General features: G+C 43.4%; 1 protein-coding gene across 4 annotated transcripts in view; it reads right to left on the minus strand.

The window, feature by feature from the left end:
* Window positions 1-9,004, minus strand: part of MARCHF7 (membrane associated ring-CH-type finger 7) — a 227,258-nt gene extending 218,254 nt beyond the window's left edge. For 2 of the 4 annotated variants that reach the window (XM_086956639.1, XM_086956641.1), the window contains exons 1-2: window positions 8,884-8,953; window positions 2,756-2,902 (exon numbers count right to left, since the gene is read on the minus strand). The gene's annotated coding sequence lies outside the window, so the exon portion shown is untranslated. Of the gene's footprint in view, window positions 1-2,755; window positions 2,903-8,883 lie in introns of all 4 variants that reach the window. The other 2 variants (XM_086956640.1, XM_086956642.1) reach the window with 2 other exon arrangements.
* Between the last annotated feature and the right edge of the window lie 2,591 nt (window positions 9,005-11,595).

An 11,595-nucleotide genomic window follows, 5' to 3' on the forward strand; every position in this document is an offset into this window, starting at 1 on the left:
ACTGAGAAGAGGGCACCAACTTCAAGAAGCAAATTACTAGTCCAGACCCTTAATTCCCCTGCAGTGTAGTAGTCAAACCGTGGGGCAGGCCAGCGAGGGGCAGATTGGTGATGAAGACCGGAGTCTTCTGGAAGAGGAGATATATCCGGACCATGCAGATCCTCGAAACAGATACCTGTAGAGGACAGGGAGATGTGGCTCGCACCCATGGTAGAAGCAAGCGTCACAGCGCTGGTAGTGGCATGGGCGGAGGATCCATGCTGGTTTCGCCGAATCAGCGGCCAGTGGGGCAACCAATGAAGTTACGCCACCATGAAAAATGCCTCAAAGAATGGGGCTCCAAGACATCCCAGGTCTACTGGCAGTGGTAATTTAACCAGGGCAACTCACAGAGGGCACCAACTCAGAAGTCCAGTTCCCCATATGACTTTTCAGAGGAGTGTGTCCAATTCTATGAAGGAATGAGGTAGTATGTCCAGGAGGTTCACAAAGTAATACAGTAGGCAGGCAGAATGACCATTTCCATCAGGGCGATCTTGCCAATGGGTGCTAAGAGGAGCGTGCAACAGAAGCACCGTGGGATTTTACGCCGGCCAAGGCCCTGAGACGGAAGTCGCCAATATATACACCCGAGGTAGTAAGTCAGAGCTGAGTAGGTGGACGGCTGACTTTCCGGTCTAGAGTAAGGTCAAGTACACACATATTCCCACTGCCCCACCAATATCCATGGCAATGATGAGCAATACGCAAGTTTGACCGAGAGGGCATCCCAGAATTTTCCCTATTCAATGTTGGGCACATAGATGCTGCCAAGGACGACTGGTTGGTTATTGAGAAGGTCCTCAAGGAATGCATAGCGACCATCTTTCTCTACCACTCTGTGCCCAATAAGTGAGACTGCTGCCACCTGGTTGAGAGAAAGAGAATAGATGCTCCCCTGGTCATTTATATATGCAACATTAACTATTGACTGATCTTACCAGGATGCTGCATCCTCCAAAAAAGGTTTGAACTTTAAAATGCTTAAAACAGCTGACCACTCCCTCCAATTCGTGGCCAAATTGGTCTCTCCTTGATTCCATTTCAAATGTACTAAATGTTCTTCCATGGTTGCTCCCCACACTGTCTTCCTTGCATCCGTAGTCGAAATATTTGGTTGTAAGGGATATATCTGAAGCCCACACATTAGATTCTCTAGTTGCAACCTCCACAGAAGAAACTTCTCCATCTTCCAAGGTGGAGGAATAATGCCTTCAAATTCTGACAGCCTTTCTGCCGAAATGTGTTCAGGAGCCATAACAGAGAGCAGAGATGTAATTGTGCCCAAGGAACTGAAAACACACATGAAGCCATATACCATTGAATCTGCATCTAGATCTTAATGGTGCTTCATCCTGTGAAAGAGTAATCAAACGCTGGAGTCGTAGCATCCTGTCTTTCGGAAGATTAACTTTATCTGGGTCTGTTGGGAACCTTGCCCCTATGAGTATCAGGTCTCCTTCTGGAGTCAATTGAAACTTGAGATAATTCTTAAGAAAAACATGGCAATTTAGGGTATGAATGGTCTCTTGCAATGCATGTATGACCAAAGTTTGAGATTGGGAGTGAATCAACCAGTTGTCCAGGTACAGATAAACCGCTAACCCTTTCAAAAGCAGCAATGCCACTAATGGTGTCACTATCTTAGTGATTTCTCTTGGGGCTGAACAAAGACAAAAAGGCAGGATCCTGAATTGCCAGTGGCTGTTCTGGAAACAAAACCCGAAATATTTCTGATGAACTTTTGCCAGGGGCACATGAAGATAAGCATATGTTGCATCTATTGACACCACATAATCTTTTTGCACCAAGGGAATGGAAAAGTCAATTTTGAACAAGTCTTTCCTGGTGAACTTGTTCCGAAATGTTATATTGATCACTAGGCAAAACCCTTTGGGAACCATGAAAACAAATGAGTGCCCCCTTCATCCCTGGGAGGTGGTGGTGCTGGGGTAATGGGCCTGGTTTCCTGCAGAGCATGAATCCCTTCCAACAAGGTAATCTTCCTTTCTGGAGACTTGGGAACAGGAGCTTGAATTGTACCAGTTTCCTCAGGTGCAGTGATTACCTATTTGGTACCCTTGCTTTACACCAGTGAGAATCCATGCATCTGCTAGTGTCAGAGACCAGGCATCCAGGAAATGCTGGATCCTTCTTCCAACTGGCCAATCTGGCTCAACTATCTCTTGGGCCCAGCCTTGTCAGAATTTCTGGTCTTTGTTATTCCCACTTTGATTCTGCTTCTTGGCATATTTCTGAAATGGTTCCAACTACTTTCCATCATATGGCTGCCGTCGAGATGGTGGACGAAGGGAAGTTCTTCCTGAGAAATAAAACGGCCCCAGAAGAACCACTCACTTTAGAATGCTGTCTTCTAAAAGAATAAGAATGCTTTTTTCCCCCCTTAAAAAGTATATATCGTTTCTCCTCCAGGGATGAACTAAACAACCTTTTACCTCCAAACAGCATTCTTAATGCAGTGGCTTTTTGAGCTACACCCATGTTCAATCTTTTAGAACCAAATTACGAGCTGCCACTGATGCCCCACAGGCTTAAGCAGAAGCTTTAACAGAATCAAAAGAAATGTTTGACAAGAGCTCAACCTGTCTCCCTGCTACGTCTAATAATTAGGACACAGCCTAAATTTCCTGCATGGCTTTAAAAATTGTCATAAAGTCAGATAATAACGATAGGGAGGTATATGCACCATACATACCTGCTCTCAAAGTCGCACGAGCTTCAAAATCTACTTTTTTCCGAGTCCCATCAACATTCTTATCGGCTGGATGTTTTCGAATATTTCTCAGAAATAGAAAAAGTCCCCACCAAGCTGGTTACCACAGAGGCAATGTCAATCAGAGATCTTCTATTTTGTCAAAAGGATAAAGTTTAGCCATAAACCTTGGTAAATAATCTTGTTGGGATCCTTCTATTCATTTAATATTACATTAATGGCGTAATCATGAATTGAGAGATATATATATATATATAGATATATATATATATATATATATATATATATATATATAAATAATCGCACACACATACATACACACAGAAAAGTTTATTGAATCGTTTCGAAAGTGTCTTTAGATGAGCTGGGAGTTTATTCTAATGCAAAGCCCACATTCTCCATCAGAATAAAAGCCCTTGTCCAAAGTCTTTGAACTCACCCGTTTTTTCTATCAAAGAAGTCAAGGTCTCCAAAATGAGCTTTATGATCCTCATCTTCCAAATATCTCTTCCTAGACTTTTATGGGGATAGAGAACGAGATCTAGATCCTCTAGATGAGCCAGATGCATTAGAAGAGGAAGAAGAAACATGTCTCTTTTCTGCATGTTATCCCATCTTGATAAACAGCAGACACCCACACCGCAACAGGAACTAGTGCCCTTCAACACAAGACACCTTTAAATATCATGCCCTTAAAGAAAGAAGCCTCACACATTGCTACGCCTCGCTCGCACAAGCACAGACTGAAAAATGCTAAAGCAGGACCACAACTGGAAGCAGCCCTGGTCTGCGCATGGGAGCTAAACGCAAGCCATAATGGCCTCTTGCCTAAAGCTCCATCCGCAAAGACGGAAATATCTCACTTTTGCAGAGATAAGTCAAAACACTTGAGGGAAGCAGCCCTAGCTCGGTGCCCTAGACAAAAAGTACACGCGATGCATAGGCTGCTCTCCGAGTCGCACATCAATAACTACTAGCGCTACAGAAGTGCCACCAACCAGAGTGTTGGAGGCACCAGCAGCGGTGACCCTCATCCAACGTTCAATTCCTGGGAGGAAACAAACATAAGTGCCGAAGGCATGCTGGCCCTTGAGTGGATTACACCAAGGGTCAGTGTGGTTATGGGCTAGAATTTCCTGTTTCAATAATTAGACGAACCTCATTGTATCATGACAAGGGACGTAGAGGTAATTTAGTATTGTTCTGCAGTAAAAGGACGCAGAGTCAAGTGTTTAATTTAGATCATGGATAGTGGTTTTTGCAGTGACCTTTCTTGCTTCCTGCAAAGCATTCCAGGACAAACGTAACTAATTTAAGGCCATATTCCTCTTATTCTCCAGGTACTTAAAAGGTTTGCCATCCAGGCACTGTTGTATTAGCTTTCAAACCAAACGGCATAGTCTTAAACTTTATGTAGACCTGTAACTTGATTTGAGGCAATATTCTACTCTTCGTTTGCATAGTACATAGAAGAAAGATAACCAGAATAAACTTTAGCATGAACGCTGTTAGCTTTGCTCAATTCTGGATGAAGATCCAAGATTAATATATTAAAGAGGTATGGGTTAAGTCCACCAACAAGCACCACAGTCTAACTTCTCTAAAAGTTGGAATTTGAGTTTTAAAACTTGCCTTTTCTAACATAACTTTGCCCAAGTTCCATTATACAATAATAGTAGACTGTAGAATTTCTAAAGAACATTCACACGTCCAACCTTTACAAACATGTCAAGTGTGTTAAGTGAAGATTCTAAACCTGCACATTGGTAGTAAAATGGGGAGGATTTTAGAAATGTGCTGTTGCCATATTATCAAGAATTAAACAGTTAAAGTAGAATTGTGTTTTCTGAAGCCAGATTGTGTTATATGCGAGATGGTGTAGCACAGGGGGCTCCAATCTTTTCTGAAATTAGAGCTACTTATGTTCAGTTAAAATCCTACCAAGCTACTATTAGAGATGTTGTAGTTACCACATCAGACAAGGTTACATTAGTGGCCACCAAATGCAAAAATTACCGGCAGAGATCACATCAGTGCATCAGGCACGATTGCTAACAGTAATGGGATAGGGAATATAGATAGCTCAGAAGTGGTGCCCATGTTTTTAGGTTGAGACTGTGCAGGCATGAACTCACAATAATCAGACAGCTGGTTATGGCAGAATGCTGCGTCCCTAAGCTACTGTTGGACTGCGCCTGCGGCCCCAGCAAATAGCCACTCTTCCCTTCACCAAAAGCAACAGCATGGCTGTGCTCAATGGCTATTCTGCGGACATACCACAGCACGGCCACTAAAGGGGAGCATTCAATAACAGTATGTTAGCAGGGCCAATACATCGAATATATGTTCCCAGTACTTAGTCACCACCGGGCACTCCCAGCCCAGGTGCAGAAAAGAGGCCTCTGGGGCTCTGCAACGCACACACCTCACATCCTCACTCAGACCTGCCCTATGCGGCCATACAGGGGTCCTATACAGTCTGTGCATGAACTTGAAGTGGATGAGCCTCAGTCTCTAATTAGGTGACATTGCTTTTATCTGTGCACAGCAGTAGGGCCACGTATCCTCCTCCAAGGGTCCACCAGGATCCTCTCCCATTAGCGCTGTGCAGGGGAGACGCATATCGGCGCTGTACGCTGCATTTCTGAGTACAATCAAGTGATGAGCTTCTGCGGAAAGGGATTCGTTAGAAATTCCTCTAGGTACTAGAAATGTTTGTGGCGCAACAGGAAAGGATTCATACAGTGTGCACAACACTGCTCTAAAATGGTAATAAGTTAGTCTATCCAGCATGCCGGTGTGATCTTCACCCAACGCCTCATCAACAGTGGCAAACAGCCCATTGTGGAACGCCTGGCCCATTGTTTGTAGCGGGGGATTCCAGGGTCGTTGACCCACCCAGACTGCTGTAGTGACCAGTCGTTCTGGGTGTCTGATGAGTGGGATAGAGGGGCAAACAACATCTCCAATCCCGCTCTGTGTCCAAGGTCCTGCCACGCCCACACCGTGCAGCCCACTGTCAACCTTGGCGCGGGGTCTCTTTTGGGACCCGATTAAAGCTTCTAATTTAGTTGCGGACGCTGCACACAGAAGAGCTACTTGCAGGTAGCTGGGGCACTTCCAGCAGCTCACAAGGTACTTGTTGAGGAAGCCTTGTGTAGCACTATATCCAATTCTGGAGATTTGTTAACTGAATTTTGGTTAATTACTTTACTCAGTGGAATATGCCTAACCAATAGCCAGTACTTGATGTGCCCTTTTAAAAATAATAATCAAAAAGCCCTTTCAACTATCTGGTATTAATCCCAAGTACCAATACATACAGGATCTCAACAGTTAGGATGTCTTGGTGAGCATAGTCCTAAATTGTATCCAAGTCAATTGTCTTGAAAGGCGTATAGGGCTCAAAAGCGGCAGATCTGAGCATGCAGGAAAAACAAAAAATGACAAAAGCATCCACCACCTGTCCCCAAAGGGTGACTAATAAAAGGTCCTTTATTTGTTTTTTCATAATCTCGTTAACCACACAACCCCTTTCTTTAGATTGGTCGTGTTTAAATCACTGTACATGAACTATTTTCCAAAATGTACTCCTGCCTCTGTTCACACACAATGAAAATCGTGTCCCGCTTTTTCTCTCATGCCATGTTTTCACCTATTTATCACAATTCAACAAGCCCCCTAGGTGTATTTATCCAGCGAATTTCAGACAGCCTTATTCTATTTTACAGAACGTCTCCACCTACACATTTCAGCCTTCAATATGCCTATTCTATATCTGGTTTCACAGAACAGCTTTACTTTTTTCTCAAAAGTAATATAACTACTGCAAATTGTAGGAAATCGGGTTCATTATTATGGAACAGAGAACTTGTACACATGTAGTCGCAACTCAGGCTGCTAAATGCCAGGGACTGACCTCTTTCCATATGATTGCAGATTAGTGACTCAGATCTTCTTGGTAACGCCTTAGGTCTTACACAACTGAATCCCAAAACCTGGACTGACCTTTTGCAGGAATGTGCTCTTGCATCAAACCAATTTTCCCTTAATATCAAGATACCTTACAAAAATAATGTATATACATTTTCTGGCCAACACCAACTTCGCGGTTACATCATTATTTTTGGATGCTCTCAAACACAACTAAAGTCACCTCTAAAACCTATTTCCCTCACAAAACATCAAGGCCTGTGACCAGACATCTTTGTAAGGAAACACTCATTTTGAACAAAGTCTTGCTCCACCAAGACCACGTTATCCACAAGACTTTCCAATATATTTTTCAACTGCAAGAGAGATCACACCCTTGTTCGAACTGGTTGTATACATCCAGTCGACACAAAGAAATATACAGTGCAATGCACATGGCCTCTAACAAATTGTTGCTCCACAGGGTTAGTAAGCTACAAGCAAAATGACAGCTTTCTAAGTACAGTTTTCCGAATAAAACAATGCAAAAACCTACACAAGCAAAGAACCTCTGTGTTAACAAAGAGAAATGGGGTAGTAAAGTATTTATAAGGCGTAACCCTAATTAAAGAGGGAATACTACTGTTCTGGGATGTAGTTCTCTCTGAAGATAGGTACCTTCAGATTATTCCTTCACATAAGAAAGAATAATCAGAGACCGTTCCTATTGTGACGATCTAGAAGATCCCTATGCAGTTAAAATCAGTGGGGTACACCCAATAATCACGAATATCCATGTCTCCATGAACATTATAGACTTTACATAAATTATATGGGTTAGGGGATAGACAGGGTAGCATTGTTATCAAGGGACTTGTAGAACATTTGCAACCCGCAATCACTAGGGGTAAGGGTTCATCCAGAAACTAAAAAACATTTTCCCTTAAAGTCTGTCCGACACACAGAAAACAAAAAGTAGGCACTGATATGAAGTCACAGGATCTTCCACACCCAACACATCGGTTGCCCTGACAGCTACGTGGAAAAAGATACCAAAAGCATACAACTAAAGAATCGCTCTGCATAACAAACTGCTTTTAGAGAATATCACAACTTCACAGAATATACGAAATCCACTTCAAAGGATTTACAAATAAACCTGTTCGTCAGCTCAGATGGCACAAGTCGGTGAGACGCATTAAAACGGGAAATAAGTGTCAATATGAAATAAAACCAAAAGGACACGTTTGTAAACAATGCAACTTTATTGGTTAATCGGCTCATACGATGTAATTAAGTTCTTGGCATCAACAAACTAGAGAAAAAGTAGAATTCTGGCAGAATGATTGACTTAAGACAGACAGCAGACTCCGCCATTTCCTACAAATTGTAAAGTCTTGACACTTCCGTGTTAGAGAAGATCGAGGCTGTGTCCCAGGAAAGGCGACTGATCACAAACATTAAAGTCGAATGTTTAAATGCGCCAACGATGAAGTTAGTGTTGGGCTTGTTGACACATTTGCACTTTCCTAGCAGGGATGTGGTGAGTGCGCCTGCCTGAATATTTACAAATGTGTTGGCGAGTAGGAGAACTTTCGGCAGCTGAGAAGGAACCGCAGAACACTTACAGCAGAGAAACAGTTCGAAAGCAGCAGACAATATAGGAAGCGACAACAGTGTTGTGTCCACATAACCGAAGGAAAGGGCACAAGGGAGACGTTTCATCTTCCACGTCACATTATCTCGCACAAAACAAATGTGAGGACGCTTCGGACTGGGCGGTGCATAAGTCGTCAGTGGATACCTAACAGTGGGCTTATCTATTTTTCATGACACTTTATTTTAGTAGGAACAAGTCGAGTAATTAATAGGAAGGGAGGAGGTGTCACCGATTTGAGAGGCCACGGAGGCAGTATCGCGCCCCAGCTGATATCCATGTAAAATCGCAAACATAAACCGCCGTCGCCATGAGACAGAAATCCACCGGCAACATAGCATCCACTTATAAGGAGCTCCTATTTTAAAATATAATTGCCACCCTTGGAATTAGTGGCGGTAGGATCGGAGCTACCCGCAAAACCTGTATTGAGGGGGAGAGTGTTCGGAGCTCTGCTCAGCTCAACACAACAAAGAGGAAGCGACGAACTGCTCCTCAAATCGGCCAACTCAAACCCAGGTGATAAACAAACCTTGCTCACCTTCCAACACCAGATCACTTCGCACCACCATCTAAACAATGGCGTCCGCCTTTTATGTAGGGGGAGGGGTAAGCAGACGTAATTGTCACGTGAGGTTGCCCCTACCCTTCCACGCGCAGGATACTTTACTCAGGCGGAGCCTCTCCCTGGGCAACCGTCATAGATAACAGGAAACGCAAAAAACAGAAAAGGGACTACACAATCTTTTGCTTACCTAGCCCGGCTTCTGCCTCTCTCGTTTTGATAGAAACACCACTTTTATTCTATATTCTTTCAAATAAGTAAATACATTAGGAATAATTTGATCTGCACATTAGGGCATGATTTATAATTACGTTTAATGTAATTAAATATTGAACATTAAAAACGTTCCAATGTGACACATACATTTTGCATTTCAATTAACCCGATGCTTCTTGGAGGCATTTTTTCCCATTTCTGCAATTACAGCAACTGGAGCTGCTCGCTGAGAAAACATTTGTCAAATGTTCCCCTACATTTTTGTCACCCCATTCCGCACATGGCCTTCTGATCAGTCATACAGGTAAACACGCAGAACAGTTTGAAAACACAAGAAGATATTTAGGACGTGTTTAAATAACAGTTGTGGAGGAACAGATCAATCAGCGGCGATAGAAGTGTGTTTAGCTCACCTACACAAGATGGCTTTCAACCGGTTACATCCTTTTGGTTCCGTAGCGCAGTCTAGTATGAAAAGTGTGTCTGGAATCTGGAAAAGGTAATTGTACCACAGGACATGTGAAGTTTAAGGTTATGCACTCTCTTCTCTGCTTAACCTTTTTATACACACTTATAGGCTATTTAATTCAGCCATTTTGATGTATTTTAGGAGTGATATATAATCTTTTAGAATTTGCCTTTATTAACTAGTTTTTTAAATAATTTTTGGAGATGAAAAACTTGTATTTAAAGTGAAAAAGACGACTCATTGCTAAAGTACTGGTTCGGAGAGGAAATATTTACTGGTACTTCTACACCAGGTTTCTCCAACGAGTAACTCGTGAGCTACTGGTAGATGTCCAGCTACCTGTAAACGGCTCTCGTGTGCAGCCTCTTCTTCTAAATTAGAAGCTTGTGCTTGATGAATTAATATAGCATGTATTTTAGACAAAAAATTATCTGTTTTCAAAACTCTTATGCTCATGTGTGAAGAGTGGTAGAATTTCCATAATAAACTTAAAGTTGATATTTGATTGAGACATCAAAAAGTGTTGGGGAGATTTATTAATAATATTAACTTGATGCCAGGGGCGTTGTACCTACGGCTGTTATGTATTACACATATAGAGGCATTCCACATTGACAGGCTATTTTTACTTTCCTGCTAGCAATCGTGCCTGATGCACTGAAGTGATCTCTGCTGGTAATGTTTGCAATTTGTGGTCACTAATGTAATCTTGTCTGATGTGAACTACTTATATCGCTAATAATATTAGTAGCTTGTTAGGCTTTTCATTGAACATATGTAGCTCTTATTACAGAAAGGGTTGGAGACCCCTGATCTGCTCTCTATCTAACAGCGGCGGTGCGTCCATTGGGGCGTTCGGGCGTTGCCCCACGAACCAATGCGCACCGCCATCAGAAACTTTACCGGCCGCAATAGGGGAAAATGGGGGTGGGGCTGTATCTGATCGGGTAACTGGTTCAGCAGTTCTACTGGCGCGCATGTTTGCTTTCGGGCTGGTCATTTTTCTGACCAGCCCGAACATGCGCAGTAGCCTCCCCCTTGGGAGACCGAGGGTTGCCTCATGCCGCAGCCCTGGTCTCCGAATGGGGCAGGGAGTTACGCTGCTCCACAGCCAATCCTGGCGCTGCTGGAGCAGTGTCACGTCACTGCATCAGTATGGCTGAGAGAGTGACGTCGGACTCGTGGCTGAACGGAACTGAAGGGCGCAAACAGGACCTCGGGTGCCTGCTCGTTGCGTGGTCAGGAGAGCCAGCCTTGTTGCTGATCGGAGTAGGGGGCTACTACCTTCAGTCACTGGCCTCACTGTCCGGGACATAGGACAGGGTACACAGCAGATGTCGGCTGCGAGTGTTTAGCTCTATGTTTAACTTTACTGCTGACACATAGTATTTGCTAATGATGTTACAGACGGTCATACTGTTAATATTTTGCCATTTAGCACTCAGTTTATAGCAGGTTGGGTTCGGCTGGGGCGACCTGGTGAAGGCAGTACAGCGCTTTATGGTTCGCATCGGGCACGCTGCAAAGGCACTTGAAAACAGCCAGAGGAGCGTCCTTGGAAAGACAAGTGTAGATGTGCAGTGTTTAAAAAAAAAGCCTTTAAAAAAAAAAAGCGTTTGCGATCTGAAGAGTATCTCTGGCCCATCATGTGGCTGCTGTCTGCTTGCAGCATGTTTATAAAAAAGAATCGGCAGTCCTAAAGGTATTCATGGACAATGTCAAAAGTGGAAGCAAGCCAGTATTTCAAGAGCTGTATTTTTGGCACCACTAAGACAGAGCAGACGTTATTTATGTTCCTGGATAGGCCCTGTCGGAGCAGCTTTAAAATATGGCACGCTCTGTTTCATGGGAGAGCACCACGCAGAACAGGTTTGTTTCTTTTGTTTCTTTTATTGAATGGCACCTTCTTCAACTGAGGTGGGTCCTGAGGCGGGAAAGGCGCGACCCTGGGGTCAGGTAAGTTTACATTTTCTGTGTTAGCCTAGTGGGAGTTGATTGGTCAG

The sequence above is a fragment of the Lissotriton vulgaris genome, chromosome 2_1 (genome assembly GCF_964263255.1).
Source record: "Lissotriton vulgaris chromosome 2_1, aLisVul1.2, whole genome shotgun sequence".
NCBI lineage: Eukaryota > Metazoa > Chordata > Amphibia > Caudata > Salamandridae > Lissotriton > Lissotriton vulgaris.